The sequence below is a fragment of the Passer montanus genome, unplaced genomic scaffold (genome assembly GCF_014805655.1).
Source record: "Passer montanus isolate IOZ18808 unplaced genomic scaffold, ASM1480565v1 scaffold39, whole genome shotgun sequence".
Classification (NCBI taxonomy): Eukaryota; Metazoa; Chordata; class Aves; order Passeriformes; family Passeridae; genus Passer; species Passer montanus.
The window spans coordinates 881781-901290 of record NW_024368707.1 but is presented as its reverse complement, the minus strand read 5'-3'; the positions used below and the strand labels follow the sequence as shown (position 1 = coordinate 901290).

The 19510-nt window shown below is 39.3% G+C and overlaps 1 protein-coding gene across 4 annotated transcripts in view; it reads right to left on the bottom strand.

Moving 5' to 3' along the window:
- The window catches only part of COL8A1 (collagen type VIII alpha 1 chain), an 88756-nt gene extending 76450 nt beyond the window's left edge, over positions 1-12306 (bottom strand). For all 4 annotated transcript variants that reach the window (XM_039717762.1, XM_039717764.1, XM_039717763.1 and 1 more), the window contains exon 1: positions 12178-12306. The gene's annotated coding sequence lies outside the window, so the exon portion shown is untranslated. The remainder of the gene's footprint in view (positions 1-12177) is intronic.
- Between the last annotated feature and the right edge of the window lie 7204 nt (positions 12307-19510).

Genomic DNA, 19510 nt, shown 5'->3' with positions numbered 1-19510 from the left:
CTGTGTCCTGGTTACCTCACTGCTCTCTGAACTAAGATCTTTCTTTGAACTGTTGCTAGATTTTGAGTTTACAGGAGGTGTCACCCAAGACAGACTTCTTGACCTGGGCCCTCAGTTGACCCCCGCTTTTTCACTGAAATGCTTTGGTTTCTCTTGGGACAAGAAAAGAGAGTTTAAAATAAATAAAAATCCACAAGATGGAAGAAGTGAAAAGTTGTAGTGATAAATTTACTAACAAAATAGTAAGGCCCACAATACAACTAATCATAAATCAAGTTCTTCCGTGACATTCCCTCTAACATTTTAGGTCACAACACACATCAAAGCATGTGCCATTAACTGCCTGCATAAATGTGCTTCATGAGCTCATCACCTCCTGCCCCAGTTTATCTGTTTGTAAAGCTGAGGTTGGATTATTAGACTGGGGCAGTGCTCTGAAGTCCAGCTTCTGACAAGAGTTGTTAAAATAATTACTGCAGCAGATGTCAGAATCAAGTGAAAGCAGCCATTCAACAATCAAAGTACAAACCACAACCATCATTTATGTTGTGTACTATTGCAGGTACAGAACCAGCAAAGCAGAAAAATGTTCACACTTGCTTCTAGATATAATCCTCTGTTAGGAGAGTATCTCCCTCCCCCACCCCCCCCCCCCCGCCCAAAAAAAAAAGGTTTTTCCAGTACACTTTGCTGGTTTTAGCTGCAGCTAGAAAAGATACAGCTGTGGTTTTTGGCTTATACAGCTTGAGGTTTGAGCTCAATATTCAGCAACAGCTTAGTCTGAGCTGTTTTACAAAACTATTTTTCTGTAAACATTTTCATTCAATAGTTACCATGTGATATCTGTGCTCCCTTAAAGCATACTAGTGAGGGGTGCCTTATCTTCATATTGCCTCAATGGTCAAATACTTACTTGGGAGGTGGTCTGAAAGCTGGGGACAGAGGCAAGACAAAGAATATTTAATGAAAGCTGGATTCTGACATGGAGTCCTGTGATAGACAGTCCAACAAGCTGCTGCTGAGCGACACATCTCAATTGGGAGCTGAGTGAATACGTTCAGTTTGAAGAAGAAGTTTTAAGTTAGCCTTTAGCTCATGGCTTTGGAAACTGTTATTTGCAAATGGACCCCACACAAACAGGTCATAAAATAGAGGATCCACGCTGGGGCTTGGGGGTTTTGCACACATTTAAACTTTCAGATACTCAAGTCCTTGCTTGAGGTTCAGGACAATCATAAATGTAGCTAAATCATACAGTGTACAGAGGCTGCTTTAAGGAGGCTGCTGCTTCCCACAGAGGTAAAGTCTGGCCAAGAATAGCATGTGTTTCCTCCTCTGCATCTAAGTGGTTGCTTATGTTCAAAAATGAATGAAATATTCAATGAAAACAAGAACCTTCACTGACACGATCACTGCTTCTTAATGTTGTTACACAAAATAGTGTTGTCTTGCCCAAGCATGCGTGGCTCTCTGATAATAGTGGAGACAGGACAGTATTTGGATAGCTGCTGTTTTTTCGGAAGAGTGGGGAGGGTGTGCCTGTTATGGGGCCATGTTCACAAAGATTTTAGCCCAGAAAGAAAGAGGTACATCTGGAAAGAGCATAAACCAGGTTGCCAGACTCTGGCACTGCTACTAGAAATAATTCTTTCTCAGGAAAGTGCCAAAATGTATCTGTCTGCTTTGCCCACAAGTATCTGGGCATTTTTCTTGGCAAGCACGGATACTGGCAGCTGTTTGGCATTTTGATTGCTGCCCCAACTAGTGTCTATTCATTCTCTGCTGAAGATGGAAGAATACACTTGTGGTTTAATCACTGGCGTAGGGATTAGGCATAATGGTTCTGCTCAGATTTTAATCTGCATGCTTGGCCAGGTTACTTAAGGAAGAATTTTGAGAAGTGCCCAGCACCCACAAACAGGATCAGATTTTTCAAAAGCTCTCTGCCTCCACTGAGGCAGTGGCCAGATGATCAAAGGAATTTCTTAGAAAATCTATCTGCAAGTGTCATTGTGAGAGCTACCGGGTACTGATCAGTCATGAAAATCTGGTCTTCATTGAGGTGCCCAGATGGGAATCAAACTCTCTATCTAGTTCCCATCATGATGGGAAGACATTTGAGAATCTGGCCAGTAGCAATCTCCTGAAATGCTACACCAGCAACTTTCTCTGTGCCTCAATTTCCTCTAAAATGAGAGAGATGTTGCCAGGGTGCTTGTAAGGATAAATTTATTAACCTGTTGTGTGTGAGGCTCGTGGATGCTTCTGAACCAAGGAAGGGAGGTGAAGCATTTGTAGCATAGTGTCTTTCCAGACATACCAATCATCTTTGTGAACAGGACTCTGTTAAAGTGACTGGAGCAGGAGTCCAGGAGTCAGCTTTGCTCTGTGTACAATTTACAAGCCTTGAAGTTCAGGAGCTGCTACTTTTTGTTTGTATCAAACCCTTGATCATGAGTCAGGACTTCACCATGCTACAGATCAAAAGAACTCAGCCTTAAAAACCTTTGTGCCGAACAAAGCAGGGCCAGGAGAATACATTGTAAAGAAATCACAAAACTGTTAACATTCAGCTGTTTGCCTTCTGAACTCCCTGCCTGTTGAGTGCAGTTGTTTTATCATTTTCTTTCCTCACATGACATTTCTTTCCTCACATCCCACCTAAGTGGTATTTTTTGGGAGAGTTCTGAGGGTTTAGAATTTCAACTCTACAGCACTGGTTACTCTTATACTAGATACCATATACAGTAGTATCCTTTGCAGGTGATTTTTTTGATTTTAAGATCCAGGAACATTTACTTCAAAATGAACCGAGTTTTACTTTCCTTTTTTTTCTTTTTTCTTTTTTTTTTTCTTTTTTTTCTTTAACTTACAGCAGTTTCAGTTTTGCCTCCAGATGTGGAAATCTGAAAGGTCCTGAACCTCCTGTAGTGTGTACTGGAGCAGACTTCCTTCTCTTTCTGAGCAGCCTTCCCTCACATGATGTGACATTTTCTTTCCACTGAGAGTGGACCCCCACCCCCCCCAGCAGCTGCCTTCATTTTTGGCCTTCCAGCACTGTCGGCATTTGTGCGAGCTAATGCTGCCCAGATCCTTCTCCAAGGGGCACCGAGGGCTGGCATGAAGCAGCAAAGCCCTGGGGCTGTATCTCTGAAACCCAAGAAACCTCAAATGCATTGTTTCCACAAATGCTCCTCAGCTGACTGGGCTGTGGAGAGTTTCTGCTCTCCTCAACCCTTGCATGTCCTTTGGGAATGGGAGGCACAGATTGTAAATGAATTTTCTGACTGCCTCTGTGCAGAAATGCCACTGACGTTGGAGCATGAGGGAACCACAACCACCACAGGAGCTGAGAGGTGCTCCAGGGCAAGGAGGCCCAGCCTGACTGACAGAGGCCCTGAGCCATGCTTGGGATGGCCCTGCCCTCACCACAGCCCGGTGAGGGCAAGCTGTCACCACCCCGCCAGGCCATCACAGCTTTCCGCAGGACCGTGCTACCGCAGGCAATGGCCATGGAGCAGGGTGGAGCCCTCAGGGCGCCCTGCGGTTTGGTTTTATTTTAGAGTAGACTACAACACCATTACAACTCAATCATTGCGAAATACAATCCGCTTGTTGGAAAGTGTGGAATATGTAAAATTTTCTTAAGAAAGGATGTTCCTTAATGTTTGATCTTTGTATACTTTCAAGCCTAATCAACAAGAAGGGATATTTAATCCACAAAACAGAGAGCAACTAACAAGGAAGCTCTAAACGATGGCCAGGGGGTAGAAAAACTGATTACTTGTTGGTAGAATTGCCTTGTTAAGGTTCAGGCCTTGATGTTAAGGTTTAGGCCTTCACATGCTTCTGCATCTTAGACCTCGGGCAAGGTTAACAAAGCTTGGGAAGAAGGATGCCCACTGATAGTTTACACAAAGAATGCAGAATGCACAGAATGCAGACACAAACTCCTGCTATCTTGATAGCTTTTGGGCATTAGGTACAACATTTCGTGTTTTTCTGAAGCTCTCTCAACTTATAGGCAATTGAGAAAGCAAAAGTATTTCTCCTCATCATGTCTCATTGCAGAAAAGGAGAAGCCAGGAAGGAAGGGTTGTGCACCCCGAGCTGAGGTCTGTGATGCTGAGTGCTCCCAGAAAATGCCATGTTAGTTCCTCGGTCTCCTTTAGTTTTGGGGGGAATTGCAGGAGCAGCTTTCAGTCTCAGCTGCAGTCATTGTTTTGAAGGATAAGGCAGTGTGCACGTTGTGAATGTCCAAGCTAAAACCCCAGCTCTTGAAACGTGCTTGACAAGTGGAGCATTGAAAATGTAATACGTTTCTGTTTACTTATTTTTGAAATACTTATTTTCATTAGATAAGCAGTTAGTAAAAAGTTCAAAGCACTGTAGCAGAGAAAATGCCTTTGAGTAACCACAAATTTAATTTATTTTTCTTGTGAGTCCTTTTGTATTGAGCTCTTGACAGTGTTTAGCATAGAAGTGAGAGATGTGATGTTGAAAATAGGATATTTAGAAAAATAATATAAAATATTCATTGTAAGTGAATTCTGAACTCAGTGAAAGGCAGTTTTTGTGCTTGAAATTTGAATCAAAGAGCTATCTCATCCTGACTGTGGAATAGAAATATTCCATAAGAATTACAGGCCAGAACTAACAACCACTGCTTGGATTTTAAACACTGAGTATTTGGGGCTAGCTGCTTAAGAGCAACCTAAAATCAAAGTGGAATGAAGGTGACATTACAAAACATACCTGAGATGAATGGATTTCCTTTAAACTACAATTTAAAAGCCATCTGATAATTCCATACCAGTGCATTAAAAAAAAAACAAAACCAAAAAACTCCTGTAAATTACTCTTTAATCAAGTATGATGACTGAATGTTAAATATACAGTTTTCTGTATGAACAATGTTTTTAGCTTAGACTAGTAATGTAAGCTTAGGGAACAATCCTGAAATGTCTTCCATGTTTCCTGATGTATTAAGTTATGCTCAGATATCCAAAAAATAATAATAGTCTGTCGGAGTTCCTAAGCATAAAAAAGAAAAAAAAAAAAAAAAGAAAAAAAAACCAAAAAAAATCCTTAAAAAATAATATCCTTGCAGTGGCAGCTTGGACTGTACTGCACAGCCATCCTAAATTTAGATAGGGTGGCTGAACTGGAGGAGAGCAGGAATTCCTGTAACAGACACAGAATGTCCAACTATGTCACCACTTTCTTCCATAGAAGACAGGAACTGCTGCTGCATCTGCACCTATAGGAACAGAGAGGAGAACAGTCCACAGCTCTCACTGCCTGGCTTTGCATGCAGCTTGTGTGCACAGCAGGAACTCAGCTCATCGCTAACATCTTCAGCCTTCACTGTAGCGTATTTTTGAGCTGTTCATCCATTAGGCTGGGATAAGATGGGACAGAATCCTTCCAGTTGTTAATTCACTTAGGCGTGGTTGCTCTTCTGAGCTAACATTCAGCCTGTGATTACATATTAAAGTACTGAGGCTTGTCCAGTAACCTACAGCAGCATATCACAAGGTGTACCTACAATGAATGTTGCAACCCTGGAATATTTTCAATTAGAGCCTAATAATGATTACAGCCATTAGTGAAAGCACAGCTAGATTTTGCTAAGCTCTGCCCACCTTCAGCAAAAGTCTGTCCATTTACTGTAGGGCTTATGTTCTGTTTCAGTGGTAGCTTTTTTTTGGTTTTTTTACTGAGTTAACTAGAACTTGGCTTTGATTCTTTAATCATTTTCCATATCAACTCAGCAACCACAGAGGCACTTTATTACTGAAAAGAAATCTAAGAATCAGTTTTGGACAGCATTGTCTTGGAAAGTTCATTTTAGTAACATAGTATTGGTTTTACTTCAAAAACACTTTGACAAGCACTGACATTTTTAAAATCAGTAAAGCACAAGATACTTATTCCTAAAGGCCTAAGCTTTGCATCTTTTCCGCAGTAAACAATGTGACATGCTACTATGGTAAATTCAATTCAAGCTACTGACTGAAAGGAAGTAAGTACTGAATGTTGTCTTTTTTTCCCCTTCATTTTCTAAAATGTGTTTTGTGTGAACGCTAGTGCTTGTGAGATATACTTCCTTAACTGCTCTTTGCTTATTTGCTTTTCATCTATAGTGCAGGTGGCAGATCTATTAATGCTGGCAACACAAACTTTCCTCACACGCCTGCTTTTATTGCTCAGCTTTGACCTAAAGCAACTACCTCTTGACTTTTTGCTGTAATTTGCCAACAAGGGTCCCAGTTGTGTGTTTTACATTAATATCCACCAACTGAGAGTTCAACTAAGATGACCTACTACATTTAAAAAGGAATACTAGGAAATATCTGAACCCTTTTTTGTTGTTGATGTTGCTGCTATTTTTAAGGCAAGCTGAAAGAGAATTTCTGGTCTCCAAGCTACATAATGACTCTTGTTCTGATACTGTGCATTCACTGGAACTCCATGCATGGTGGGAAGAACGGAAGGGCAGAACAGAGGTGAGTTATGTGCTGCCATAAGCAGACTTGACTGCTAGATTCCTTTAGTGATAAATTGATTATCTTTGGTTTGTGTGTCCCTGGGGCTGTGCCACCTTCCATTCTGTCCCTTTGAAAAAACTATGTTGAGTGAGAGGCAAAGTAATATCTCCATTCCAGAAAATATGTATTACATACATGTGTTGATGCTTCATATAATGAGTGGGTTTTGTTAGAAACTCGTTTTACTCTCCAGAATTTTCTGTTGCAAAAATGGTCAAATACTTTGGTTGGAGTTCCCTACGCAAATCCACAGTGTGCTACTGTCAACCTCTTACTTTCAGAGCAGAAGTATGTTCGCCTGGAAAGAGTGGTTGCTTTTTTAGTTAGCAGGAAACATGTGCTGCAGATGTTTCAAAGTTCTGGCTTTTAATATACTTTTGATATCTACCATGTCAAGATGTTAGTTTTGCCTCGTTCTCCCTTTAATGGGATAGGTTTTATGTATCCTATATGTTGTTGTATAGATTCCTAGGAGCTGAAGTAAACTGGCATAGCTGATCCAGGAGTCTGTGATTTTTAGTGCTGTGGATATTTTTTTAAAACAAAAACTTTTTCTTAAGTTTGCAGCACACTTTTTTTCCATCTCAGCTTTATTTCAAAGTGATTGCATAAACTGTATGACCTGTTTTTCCAGTCGTGTAACCAGGTTATATAGGCCTTATCTTACAGGAATGGAAAAGAAGTAATTAGGTGCTTTTTCTATTTTGTTTCGTGGTGCAGTTTTCATTAGTTTTGATTTGTCATTTTTTTGGTTTGGTTTTGTTTGTTTTGGTTTTTTTAAGGTTAGAGTTTTTTAAGGTTAGAGAGTACCACTTACTGCTTACTTGTAAATGTGGAGTCCTCGGAAGCTGACATTTTAGAGTGTTACACTTCAGGATTGCCAAGAATATTTGCTCTAACTGCCCAGATGTCTCTAAAATAAGTGTAACGAGCACACACACACATTTGTCTTGAAGAGGTGGAAAAAGCAAGGTGTGCATAAGATGCAGAAGGATGCCCTAGTCGTGTAGAATTATGAATGGCATAACTGCTGGCATGCTTCCAAATCTAAAGTGGAAAATTTCTTACTTACAGGGCAGTCCATATTATTTTTGAGTGCCCTCATGTTGAACTCAGTGTGGTTGTTGATGAGATCCCAATAAAGAATGATGTCCACAGACGTGCACAGACACCACAGTCATCAGCTCACTACCAGCTCACAGCACTGGGAACAGAACTTCAGACCTTCGCCTCCGCAAACACAGCTGCTCATCTGGTCTGGGCTTTGTACCCAGCAGAGGGAACTGATAAACACTCTCATAGGACTGCTTTATGTGTTTTTTATAACCAAGAGAGGCCACTGATTCTCACCCCCTCTGAAAAGAGTCCATGTAATGTCAACCCTCAACAGTTTCATCTGCCATTCGTAAGCGACAAACTTATATTTATCTTGCTTTTGCTATAAAATATGGACTTGCATGAAGTTTTAATCACCTAAAGATGTCCCAAGACTTCATATTGGTATTAACTCCCTGCAGTGCAATTATGAGACATTAAATTCATTACACATCAAGACAATTACAAAAACACATCTAACATTTCAGGAGTGCAGGGAGAGCAAGCATAATTGTTTACTGGTGACTACAGGGAATAGGCATAGTTATTGCTCCAGACCCACAAAAATGCTTCAGAACCAGGAGTCATCATTATCTTTTTGAACATATATATAGATCCACAACTTTTTCTGGGATTTCTGTTTGCAGAGGGAAACCTACAAAACAGGCAACAACACTTGCACAAAACTCTAGAAGGTGTAAGTGGCAAAAATGAAGAACTTTTGTACAGTTAAATACACCTGTTTGCTGTTTTTTTAACAGGCAGAACACACAACCTCTAATGTTTTTGTATTGTCTTGTTCCTCACTACATTACCTCCACTGAACCATTGCTCTTCAGGAATATTACATTAGTGTGATTTAAAAATTATCTCCCTGTAGAAGGAAAGAACCCACAGCCTATAATAACTGGAAGGCAAAATAAGTAAGGGAATGTATAGACATATATATAGGCTTAAGAAATAAAACTTAATCTTACCTCCCCTGAGATATATAGCAAGACACAGAATAAGGGGGCAGAACGTTCTGCCATGCAGATATGCTCATAGATATATAAAAATTGTCTTCTGTGAGATGACCATTAATGGTTCCTTTTCTAGTCCTCCAGTTACCTGTCACATGTTCACTACTTTCTCTATGAACAATGCACTCTTAGCAGTACTTTTTAAGTTAAAAGAGTAAGTGACAAGGCCTTTATTGCTAGGGTAATAACTCTGGAAATTGAGCACTGGAATTTTTTGGGTGAGGTGCATTTTTGTTTATTTAGTTTTGATTTTGTTTTGTTAGCTTTAAGGTCTTTTTTGAAATTCAGTATTTGCAAGGCCATAGGAGCAATTATGAATCTGTACCCTCATAAATTAACTTAAGGGCTAAAAATCAGAGGGATAGGACAAAGGTGGTGGTTGGGGCTTTGGTTCGTGTTTGTTTGCTTGCTTGCTTGTTTGTTTTAATGGGGATGAAATTATATCCTGTATGTTTACAGAAGGGAAAAAGAAAGGAAGATTAATATTTATGTCTCCTAAAAGATCCTTTCAATAATTTTCCTTAAGTCCTATGAGCTTCTCTTTGAGCTCTTTACTGCTGCTGAATTACCAAGGCTGAGTTCTATAGTCAGATGCTGTCCATCATTTCTGGTCCATGGCAGTGGATCTCTGCTTCCTCAGCCTGCCAAGGGTCTGGCCTGGTCTCTTTTAACCACAGAGTGTAAGAAAAAGATGAGCATTTGCTTATTTGTTTAATTGTTTATCTACACCCTCCAAGAACGATTTATTTGTAAATCCTTAAAGGGGTTTGTAAAGGGTTTCACAGGAATTTTGAAAGTGTTAGGAGTAAATTACCTCCTTCAAGACTTGTCACTGGAATTCTCCCTGATGTTCAGCCCTAAAGAGTCAAGCAAAGACAGAGAAGCTACAAAGGGGTGGACTTGATCAGGCTGAATACAAAATGAAGTGTGGGATTAGTGCTGGCCTGGAAACCAGAGGAGCTAAATCTGACATTCTTACATGAGTTTTCAGTATGACCTTGAGTAAAATAATTTATATATTTAGTGACAGCAGGGCCAGAGGAAAACAAAATGTGTCCCTAAAGAGATGTGTGAAAATAAATTCCTGAAGGTAAGAATTTCTCCCAAGCAGTGGCAGAACTATGCATAGACAAGCAGAGAGTGATATGTTCATCCTCTGTTTCTATGTATCTAGTCTAGCACTTTAGACAGCGCTGGGAATTACACTAGTGGATTAAGTAGATATTACTGCCTTAAATAAACACCTACAAACCTAAGCATAACTGCCAGGAGAAGTGACTTAGCATCCCTGCTTAACACTTAACTGGTCTTTGGTCGAAAAAATTAATATAGTCTCTTTACCTTTATTATTTTTAAATGTTATGATCATTACTCAAAAAATCTGAATTCCTTGCTCTCCCAGTGATTCCTTTTTTTACCCCTTAATTTAGGTTGTACCATTATTTTTAACAGCATTTTTGTTTTAATATCAGTGTGCTTTGTTCTTGTAAAAAGGAGTTTTAGATTAACACAGAGGTCAATAAATGCATTCCTAGACATCTGAGCTCTCTTGGAGACCTGCTGGGTGAAGTTTCTCTTCATCCCCTGCTGCAAAGTGATGCTAAGCTGAATTATCTACTCAGCCTGAGAGAAACTACTCAGAAGAGATTCTGATCTAAATTAGATTAATTCCTTTGAATAAAGTTTTCTTAACATGTCCTGCAATCCATTTTTCAAATGCTAAAACACTACATTTCACAGCAGACTTTTATAAAAGGTATTTTGCTACATACACATTTCCTGTGGCAAATGCATTTTTTTTCCCATGAAATGTGATCTATTAAAATTTTTGATTTATCTGATGGAGTAAAATTCTGTGGGAAAAAATGAGGCTTTACTGCCACAATGTAGACCTAAATTATGTATGCATTGAACTTAAAATCACATATCTGTGTTTTACAACAGGGATGTTTTTGGAAAGGGGAGGTTTGCTGTAAAAACCACATGTTAACTAAGAAATAAAACTTTGTAGCTTGGAGTTAATGCCAGTTATGAGGAAAACCATTGGGCTCCCTTCCTCTATGGGCAACTTATATTAATTACCTGGATGCAAAAATACTTTTACTCTAAGTTTTCTGTAGAAAACACTGTACTCTGATTTTTGAATAGTTCAATTTATTTGGGTTTTGGATTTTTGTTGTTTGGGGTTTTTTTTAAAGATATTTATGTAATCTTGCCAGGCAAATAGCTGAAGGCAGTGTTTTTCTTTCCACACTAGTTAGAATAGATAACATATAAAATCAGAAAAGAGTCTTGGATACAGTATGCAGAAAAGGGTACTTGAAGCAGAGTTCTGCTGTTATACAAGTACTATAGCTTAAAATATTGGAGCTAATGTGAATACAGTTATATATGGACATAATTATTTTCTAGAGAAGATCTTCTATTTGTGAAAGACCAAAAAGGACTCAGTTTAGAAAGAGAATTAGACATTAAGAAGAAAATACCACTATTTAACTGAAGACTACATTTTGTATTTACAGACAGCATTAACTGCGGCTTCTGGCAGCTCGTGCTTTCCCTCCTCTCTGAGCACTGGAGAGAGGCATTGTAGGATTAGGATTTCTGTGATGGAATTTCTTTAAACAGGTGACTGTGTGTGCTAAAAGTGCACTGACTCACACAATGTGAATAACTGCTACTAGTCACTAATAGCTTAATCTCTGTGAGGATGGACAGATGAGAATGCAAATATAGTTTTGAAACCACTTTTAAATGTTTTAACTGTTCAGTAGCTGTCTCTGAGGCACTATTCCTTCCTCTAACACTAGAAATGCCTGTGTAGGAAAACTGCAGAAAAATATAAAGTTGATGTAAAAGTTTCATAGAGACACAAGGTCTGTTGTTCCAAGAAGCAGGACTTTGCTTGTAAAATATCTACTTTAAGTACATTTGCTACGATATAATGAATTCCATCAGTCTTATTACTGTGTTTCCGTAAGGGCTTCCATCACACCTTTTTTAAAGGCAATGAAACCTGTGAAGATGCACTTCAGTCCCAATATTGTCTCAATCTGGCTAGTCAATGACATTAGCAACAAAACCCAGCTCCTTCCTTAAATTAACACTAAGCACTTTTTTTTCCTCAAACAGAATTTAAGGAAGCTTTACAGTGAATTTTTTTTTTTCATAACTTGACTGGACTGAAAAGGAGACTATTAAGAGTGATGATACATTGCTATAATTGGTCTGGGCATACTAATCTCTTCAAAATCCATCGGAAAGGGAGAGAAGACCTTTTCCCAGCCACAGTGTTTCCCAGCAAGATCTGTTTTTATTTCTCTGCTGAAACAACAGACTGTTACTAACTTAAATATCAGATGACACTACATCTGAAAAAAAAAAAGCGGGGGCGGGGGGGGGGGGGGGGGTGCAGCCAGCGCCACCCAGCAAGGCAGTGCTCAAGTTCACATTAAGACTTTCTCACAATAGCTGGCTAAAACAGAAACCTGAAGTAGCAGTTAGCTTACCTTGAGTACACAAGATCCAAGGAGAGAAGATCACTGGCTCAAAACAGTGGAGAACTGAGAAACTGCTCTGATCTGCTGCTGGTAGCATGCATTTGGCTTTTATGTGCAGGTGGGAGGAGCTGCTCCCTACGGTAGGTGGGCAGTGAAGATAGCAGGCAGACAGCCTTCAGAAGGCATTGTAGAATAGGTTTTTGCTCTTTGGGGACACAGAGGGGGAGGAAAAGCAAGCTGGATGGCTTATACATGAAAAATAGTGTTGGATTTATTTCCTGGATTTTTTTTTCTGTAAAATCTGTAGTTAATTAAAGACTTTCTACTGTATTTATTTTTCTAAATCCAAATCTCTGCATTATTCCAGTTGCAGTTACAATACTACTAGGTCTCACTTCATCTGATGGAAGGATTTTTGTGGCAGTGAGATATTAATGCAAAGTCTTTATCAGAAAGGTCAGTGTTTCCCTTTCTGGAAAGGGATAGATAGCTATGAAGAATCAGCCCCTTGGTCTTTGAAATTGTCTGTTTTCTCAAGGATTGAACTTCCTTTATATTCCAAACGTCTGCTAGATCTCAGATCAGGAACCCTCCTAAGTTTCTGTTTTGCTGAACTGCACAGCTTTTTCTTGAGGCAGCTGTAACATGTTCCATCTACACACTGACTTTCTAGCAGTTTAGTTTAGAGCAGTATTATTGTTCACTGTGTCTGTGTTCTAAACAATTTTCCCAAGTGGTATTCTCAAAAGGCAAATGTAGCCAAAAAGACAAACCAGTAGGAATATGCATTCCTGGTGGTTTCTGTGTAAAATCATTCATTGTTCATTTTAACTCATTCATTGCTTTGCACTCAGGAGAGTGGACGGCACAGATTGCTGACACTGGCTCCTGCGGGCAAAACAGTTGTACCCATCTCAAATACACTAATTCTCTATTTCTATATCTTCCTGCATGAGGCATCTGGGCCTGTGTTATTTTCCATAATACACTAGTAAAACCTATGTCGTATTGGAACATATAATAGGTGGAGAAAGCTGGAAAGATAGAACAGCAAGGGGAGAACAGTAGTGTGCAATTAAGGGAAAGTCTAGAAGTCCATCCTGACTTAAAATCTGGGAAGGAGCAGGTAGAAAAATGAATGAGTATCTTAGTTGAGATAAGTTTGTAGCAGAGCTTGTGGAGATGAGGTATGATTTTACTACTTCTTTTGCAAAAGGGCCAAGCTGATCACTGGTTAAAGAGTTGTAAGATTTTTTTTTTTAAGCAGTACTGAGTGAATTGATCAGAACATAGTGAGTTGCATACAATTTTATTTAGGCTTGTCTTTTTACAAAAAAGGCTTAAAAATCAAGTACCCATCAACCTGGATGACAGTGTTATGTGGCAAAAGAAGTTGCATAACCCTGGTGATGTAGCCTCTGAGATTTGGAATTGTCAAACTGAAAAGGACTGGTTTAATTGCTAATATTTCTCACAGGTATTGATTTGCTGTTGGCTAGGGCATTTTCTGCATTATTGCAACTAACTGGGAAAAGAATTCATGTTATTTTGTTATTTCTGCAGCACTTGAAGTATTTTTACGGTTCTCATTAAGAAATTAGTTTCTGCTGTGAAGAGATTACAGCGTGCTTTTAGGAAGGCTACACATACTAATTATAACATAGGAATAGGGAAAGAAAGGGTACAACTTAGTGCAATAAGTTCATGTAGTTAGTTCAGTTATTGCACCAGGTAGTGTTTCAAACGACTAAGTGATATGCATAAAGTAGAACTCTACTCAGCTAGCATTTAAATAATCAGATAATTTTGTACATATAAAAATCTAGGTTGAGATTATTGAAAGTTAGAGAGTAATTAGGTACCCTCATCCTTGTTTGATGATTAAACTGTTCTGCTCTCTCCAATTTGCTGAGCTTTCTGTAGGTCCCTTCTAAAATCAGTGGATTCCTCTAAAGTCAGTGGATACACACTCAATACCTTCAAGAGGTGAATTTCTGTTTTTATATTATCTTTGGAACAAAAGTTTGAATGTAAAGGACTAGCTGTATGTTGGTGTATTTTTGTTTGTTTTTTTACTCCTGACCATAAGCTTCAGGTGCTAAGCACCACTTCAGTTCTCAGAACTGAGCCAGTACTCTTTCCTGCTCTGTGGTTTGCATGCACTGGTCACATGTCCTACTGTACCACAGACTAAAGGATAGCTTTACCTTTTTATAGTTCTAGAAGAGAATAATTAAAGTTTTTCTTTAGTTCCTTCCTTCAGGGAATCTTAAAGCACTTTACAAGTGTTCAATACCAATATATAACATGGATAAAAAGTATTAGACCTATATTATTGATTATTAAAGCACCCTCATGATGAAATTATATGGAAGATTATCTGATGATGTTACAACATTATGCAGAGACTTCATAGAATTATTCATTCCCTGAACTGGAAGGGACTCACAAGGATCATCAAAGACCAGCTCCTGTCTCTGCATAGGGCACTACAAGAATCACATCCTGTGCCCGAGAGCATTGTCCAACACTTTCTGAACTCTGTCAGGCTTGGTGCTGTCACCGCTTCTCTGGGGAGCCTGTTCCAGTGCCCTACCCCCCCTCTGTGTGAAGAACCTGTTCCTAATATCCAACCTAAACCTCCCCCAACACAACTTCAGGCCATTCCCTTGAGTTCTGACGCTGGTCACCACAGAGAAGAGACCGGTTCCTTCCCCTGCACATCCACTTGTGGGAAAACTCCCGTCAGTCTTCTCCAGGCTGAAGAGACCAAGTGACCTCAGCCACTCCTCAAATGGCTTCCCCTCAAGGCCCTTCTGCACCCTCATTACCCTCCCCTGGAAGCTCTCTCACAGTTTATCTCCTTCTTACATTATGGCACCCAGAACTTCCCCCAGCACTGGAGGCAAGGCCACCCCAGCTCAGAGCAGAGCAGGACAATCCCCTCCCCTGCCTGGCTGTGATGCTGGGCCTGATGCCCCCCAGGACAGGGTTGTCCCTCTTGGCTGCCAGGGCACTGCTGACTCAGATTTCAGCTTTCCACTGACCAGGACTCCCAGGTGCCTTTCCACAGGACTGCTTTCCAGCCTCTTATTCCCCAATCTGTAAACACACCCATGGTTGCCCTGTCCCAGGTTGTCCGCTGGGTTTCTGGTCACTGCAATACTTAGCTTCCCTAATGAGACTTTTAGTAGATGAAACTTTACCAAAATATCCATGGGAAACTTGAATTAGGTCATCATATAATCAGCTGGATTTCAGGGCACACTGCCAGGCTGGACAGTAAATTCAATGTGGACACATGGCAGGAAAGGTTTTCACGTTCCTATGACTAGGAGTGATGTCCAAACTTTCAGTTTCCATCTGCCTTTTAAAAATAAAGCTACTTTTTCAATAAAACCCTCCAGCGCTCCAGCCCTCTTACTCCATTCTTGCCTCAAAATATATTGGTTTGTTATGAGCTTGAAAGGATTGTTTGAGGCAGCCTGTCCATTCCAAAATCTGTATCAGGTACTTGCTTTACTTGAGGGTAGGGCTATACACATAGTGCAAAACAGAACTGCTAGTAACAATCAAGTTAATGAAGTACTCAAACTTGGATAGATGGTTCATCAGACTTTTGAGAACAAGCACATTTTCTTTCAATGAGTCTTCTGTCAATTTGTTTAGTAGTAGATTCTTCTATTAAATTAAATTAGTTCTGGCATACAAAGTGTATGGCAAAGAGCGATTATTAACAGATTATTAACATCATCCTGAAGAGACAGGTTAAAACTATAGCTGTACAATTGACATGCATTTCACTTTGATCTTTTAAGAGGAGATAGACATAAATCCCTACATTTGTTCCATAAAGGAATTGATTACCCCCAGTTTGCCCTGAATGTGAAAGAGCTAAAATAATGTGACCTAATGTGTTAGGAGTGGAAAGAATAACCATGGATAGATTGGGAGGTTGAACCTCTGGAGATAAATGACTGTTCATGTAGCATCACAGCAGCAGCTTGGGTAGGTGGCTACTTGCTGTTTGGCAATATTATCAAAGGAGGAGAGTTCCCACACAGCTGGGTAGCATAGTGATGGCAGAAGATTAGCTATCAAGGTAAAGGTGTCGATGTTGGTTTTAAACACAACCCAAAAAGTATTAGAAGGAATCCTCCTAATATAAAGTGGCATAACACAGGCAATAGCAGCCTTGTGAGGTATAAGTTAACACTTCCAAATTTCAGCTATAAATGTAAAAAAATTCATAATTCAGGAAAGAGGAAAACATTTCAGGGTTTTGTTTTGGTGGTTGTTAATATAAAAATATTCTGAAAGTCTACAGGTAAATTTCTGTTACCATATGCAATGCTCATGTAAATCTATTCTTTTTTTCATGTTATTTGACTATAGGACTGTAGGACCACAGACACCAACAATGTCTCCATTTCACCAGCGGTATATTTTATTAATCTCTGGTTTCAGGCAACATTCTATCTGCTGTCATGCTTCCCATTATTGTAAGTTTTATTCAAAGTCTTTCCAGCAAGTCTGCCTTTAAAAGAATTAAATGTGTGACAGTATTGCAGTTTTTATAGAGTATTGTTGGCTGGGTTTTTTTGGTGTTTTTTTTTTTTTTTTTTAAATAGTAGATTCATAAACTTAGAGGGGAGAGTAATGGGAGAGAGTGAACAGTTCTCAAAGTTTTCGCTGCATCATACTGAGAATCTGTCTGATATTGCCTTTCACATTTGTATCTGTAGATTAGTGCCAGTGGGATGGTCTGGCTACAAAATCACTGTATGCCATCCAGTGTAGGATACAAAATCGGGACACATTTTGAAAATGCAGATCTTGCATTGTATAGATGAGCATACACCCAGGGCCTTACTGTATGTGGAGGAAGCACATGTCTAACAATGTTTACTATAGTATTACAAGGCTGATTCTTTAGCACATCACCTGATAGAGGCAGAATTGAAAAAAGAAAAGAATTTATACAGACTGTACTCTAGCTGTAACTAATGCCATTTTGTATGTCTTGACTGTGCTGATCTGTTACATCCACCAGTGAAAAGGGAATGCAGTCCAAAGCTGTTAATATCAATTCAGTCAATCCAGTCTACAAATGCACAATTTATCTCCTGTGTTTACTGAACTCCTTTATCTATGTGTCAGCTCTGGAATTTCCACTGAGATTCTCTAGCTGATGTTGATGCTTGCCATACCAAAACAGAAAAAAAAGATAATATATTTTTTTAATGGAGCAACTCTTCACAGTGTTAACTTAAACACTGGCAGTTTTTCTCAAAGGTGAGCTTACAGCATTAGCCCAATGGAAAATATAAAATCTGTGAGCTCACTGACTGGGGAAGCAATTCTGCTAAAACTGGGAGTCTTTCTAGACAGCAAACTGAATGTGAGCCAGTAGTAGTTTGTGACAGCAAAGAAGAACATTATCTTGGACTGTAATCACAGGAGCATAGCCAGTAGCTTGGGAAAGTGATTATCTCCCTCTACTCAGCACTTACTAGGCTTCTTACATCATCTTCATATTTAAGAAGATCATGTCCAGTGTTGAGCCTCCTGGTGCAAGAAAGATGCCAGTGAATTGCATCAGGGTAAGCAGGAGCCACTGACGTTACCTCTGGGGCTGCTGCCCCTGCCCTTGGAGGTCAGCTGCAGGAGCAGGGCTTGTCCAGCCTGGCAACAGTTGGGTTTGGGATTTGTCAAACAGCTGCCTCCAGTACCTAAGGGGAGGTTATTAAAAAGGTGGAGACAGGCTCCATGGTGGTGGAAGGACAACTGACAGTGGGCCTGAGTTGGAAAAAAGGAGGTTGTGTCTGGATGTAAGGAAAAGCTTCCCTTCAAAAGCAATCAAGTAGCAGAACTGGTTTTTTGTAATGCTGTGCAAGCTCCATTCTTGGAGGCTTTCAAGAGCCAGGTGGATAAACCTTGAGAAGCATGTTCTGACTTTATGGCTGACCCTTCTTCAAGCAGGAATTGATTCCATTAAAGATCTTCTAATATCCCTAATGATGCTGTATTGCTATGTCATTGTACAAAATACTGAGCTTCCACTCAGGTGATATTATACAGGAATTCAGATTTGATGGGTATCAGTTCATCTGCATTTCAGAGATTGGGACATTGGCCCAGATGATGATCAAATCTGATAAATTGTCCCTGCATTCAAACCTAGTGTTTGTCAATTTCTGAGAAGTAGCCAAGATAAAACATGAAAATCATAACCTTTTAACACATGAATGAGGATTAAATTAAACTTATGTTCAGTTCCACCAGAATGTGCTTGGTAGCAGTATTATGCATTCTGTGTGTGCATTTTGAATATCTTTATTTCAAATAAGCTTTCTAAAATTTTATTGAATGAAGCCAAGTGGCACACATTTTGTCTGTAAGATATGTATGTTATTTGAAAACTTTCTGCCAAAAGATTGTGTAGGGTTTTTAAAAATTACTTTAGAAACATAATTTGTCCTCTGTTTCAAAGGAAATATAGCATCCTTGGGAAAATAAATTTATGATCAAAGGAAATACTTGGCTCAGTGACACTGAAATTAAAAAGGGAATGAAACAGAACCTGAATAAAAATGTTCACATTTTCTAATCCATCTCTACCACTTGTGTATTATGCCTTATCTCACAGATATTGCTCACTTCCTAACTACACAATTAATAATTTTTGAAATAATAGACTATTTTGATATCCCGGTTACATCATTAATAAATTATTTTCCATTCAGCCCCCCAAAAAAAAAAAGCTGTATAGAGACAGAATTAAACTTTTCATCTTCATTAATGTTCAAACTGCCTAATATTATGAGAATTTGATTCCAAACATCATTACAATTTTTTTCTTTAGGACTGGGGAAAACATAGTCCTATTGCATATTTACTGCTGCCAAAAATAGGTCTTGTAGCAACTCAAATTGCATAAAGTTTTAGTGCTGGGGGGCACACAGTATTTTTTTTATTCTAACTCCTGAGAATGTGGTATGAAGGAAGCAGGGCAGCTTCTGCTCTCAGCTGTACTGTGGAAAAATAGGAGCTTGAGCAGAGACATGGTTGGCAGTGCTCACAGATTTTGGTAGACTCACTTTTCAATCCTTCATTCTATTTCAATCTTCTTACTTTGCTGTAATAGACCAGAGCATGGCCTATGGAGTGTTTAGCAAAGAGCCTGTCAGTTTAATGCCACTTGCAGATCTTTCATCAGTTCCATTATATTTATTATATATTAAGTTGCAGTAAGAGTTAAGTTGGAAGTTACTGATTTTTGTTCACAGTTCAGTGTTTCCATTGCTCTCTTTCAGTGTAGACATTAAACAATGTTAACCTA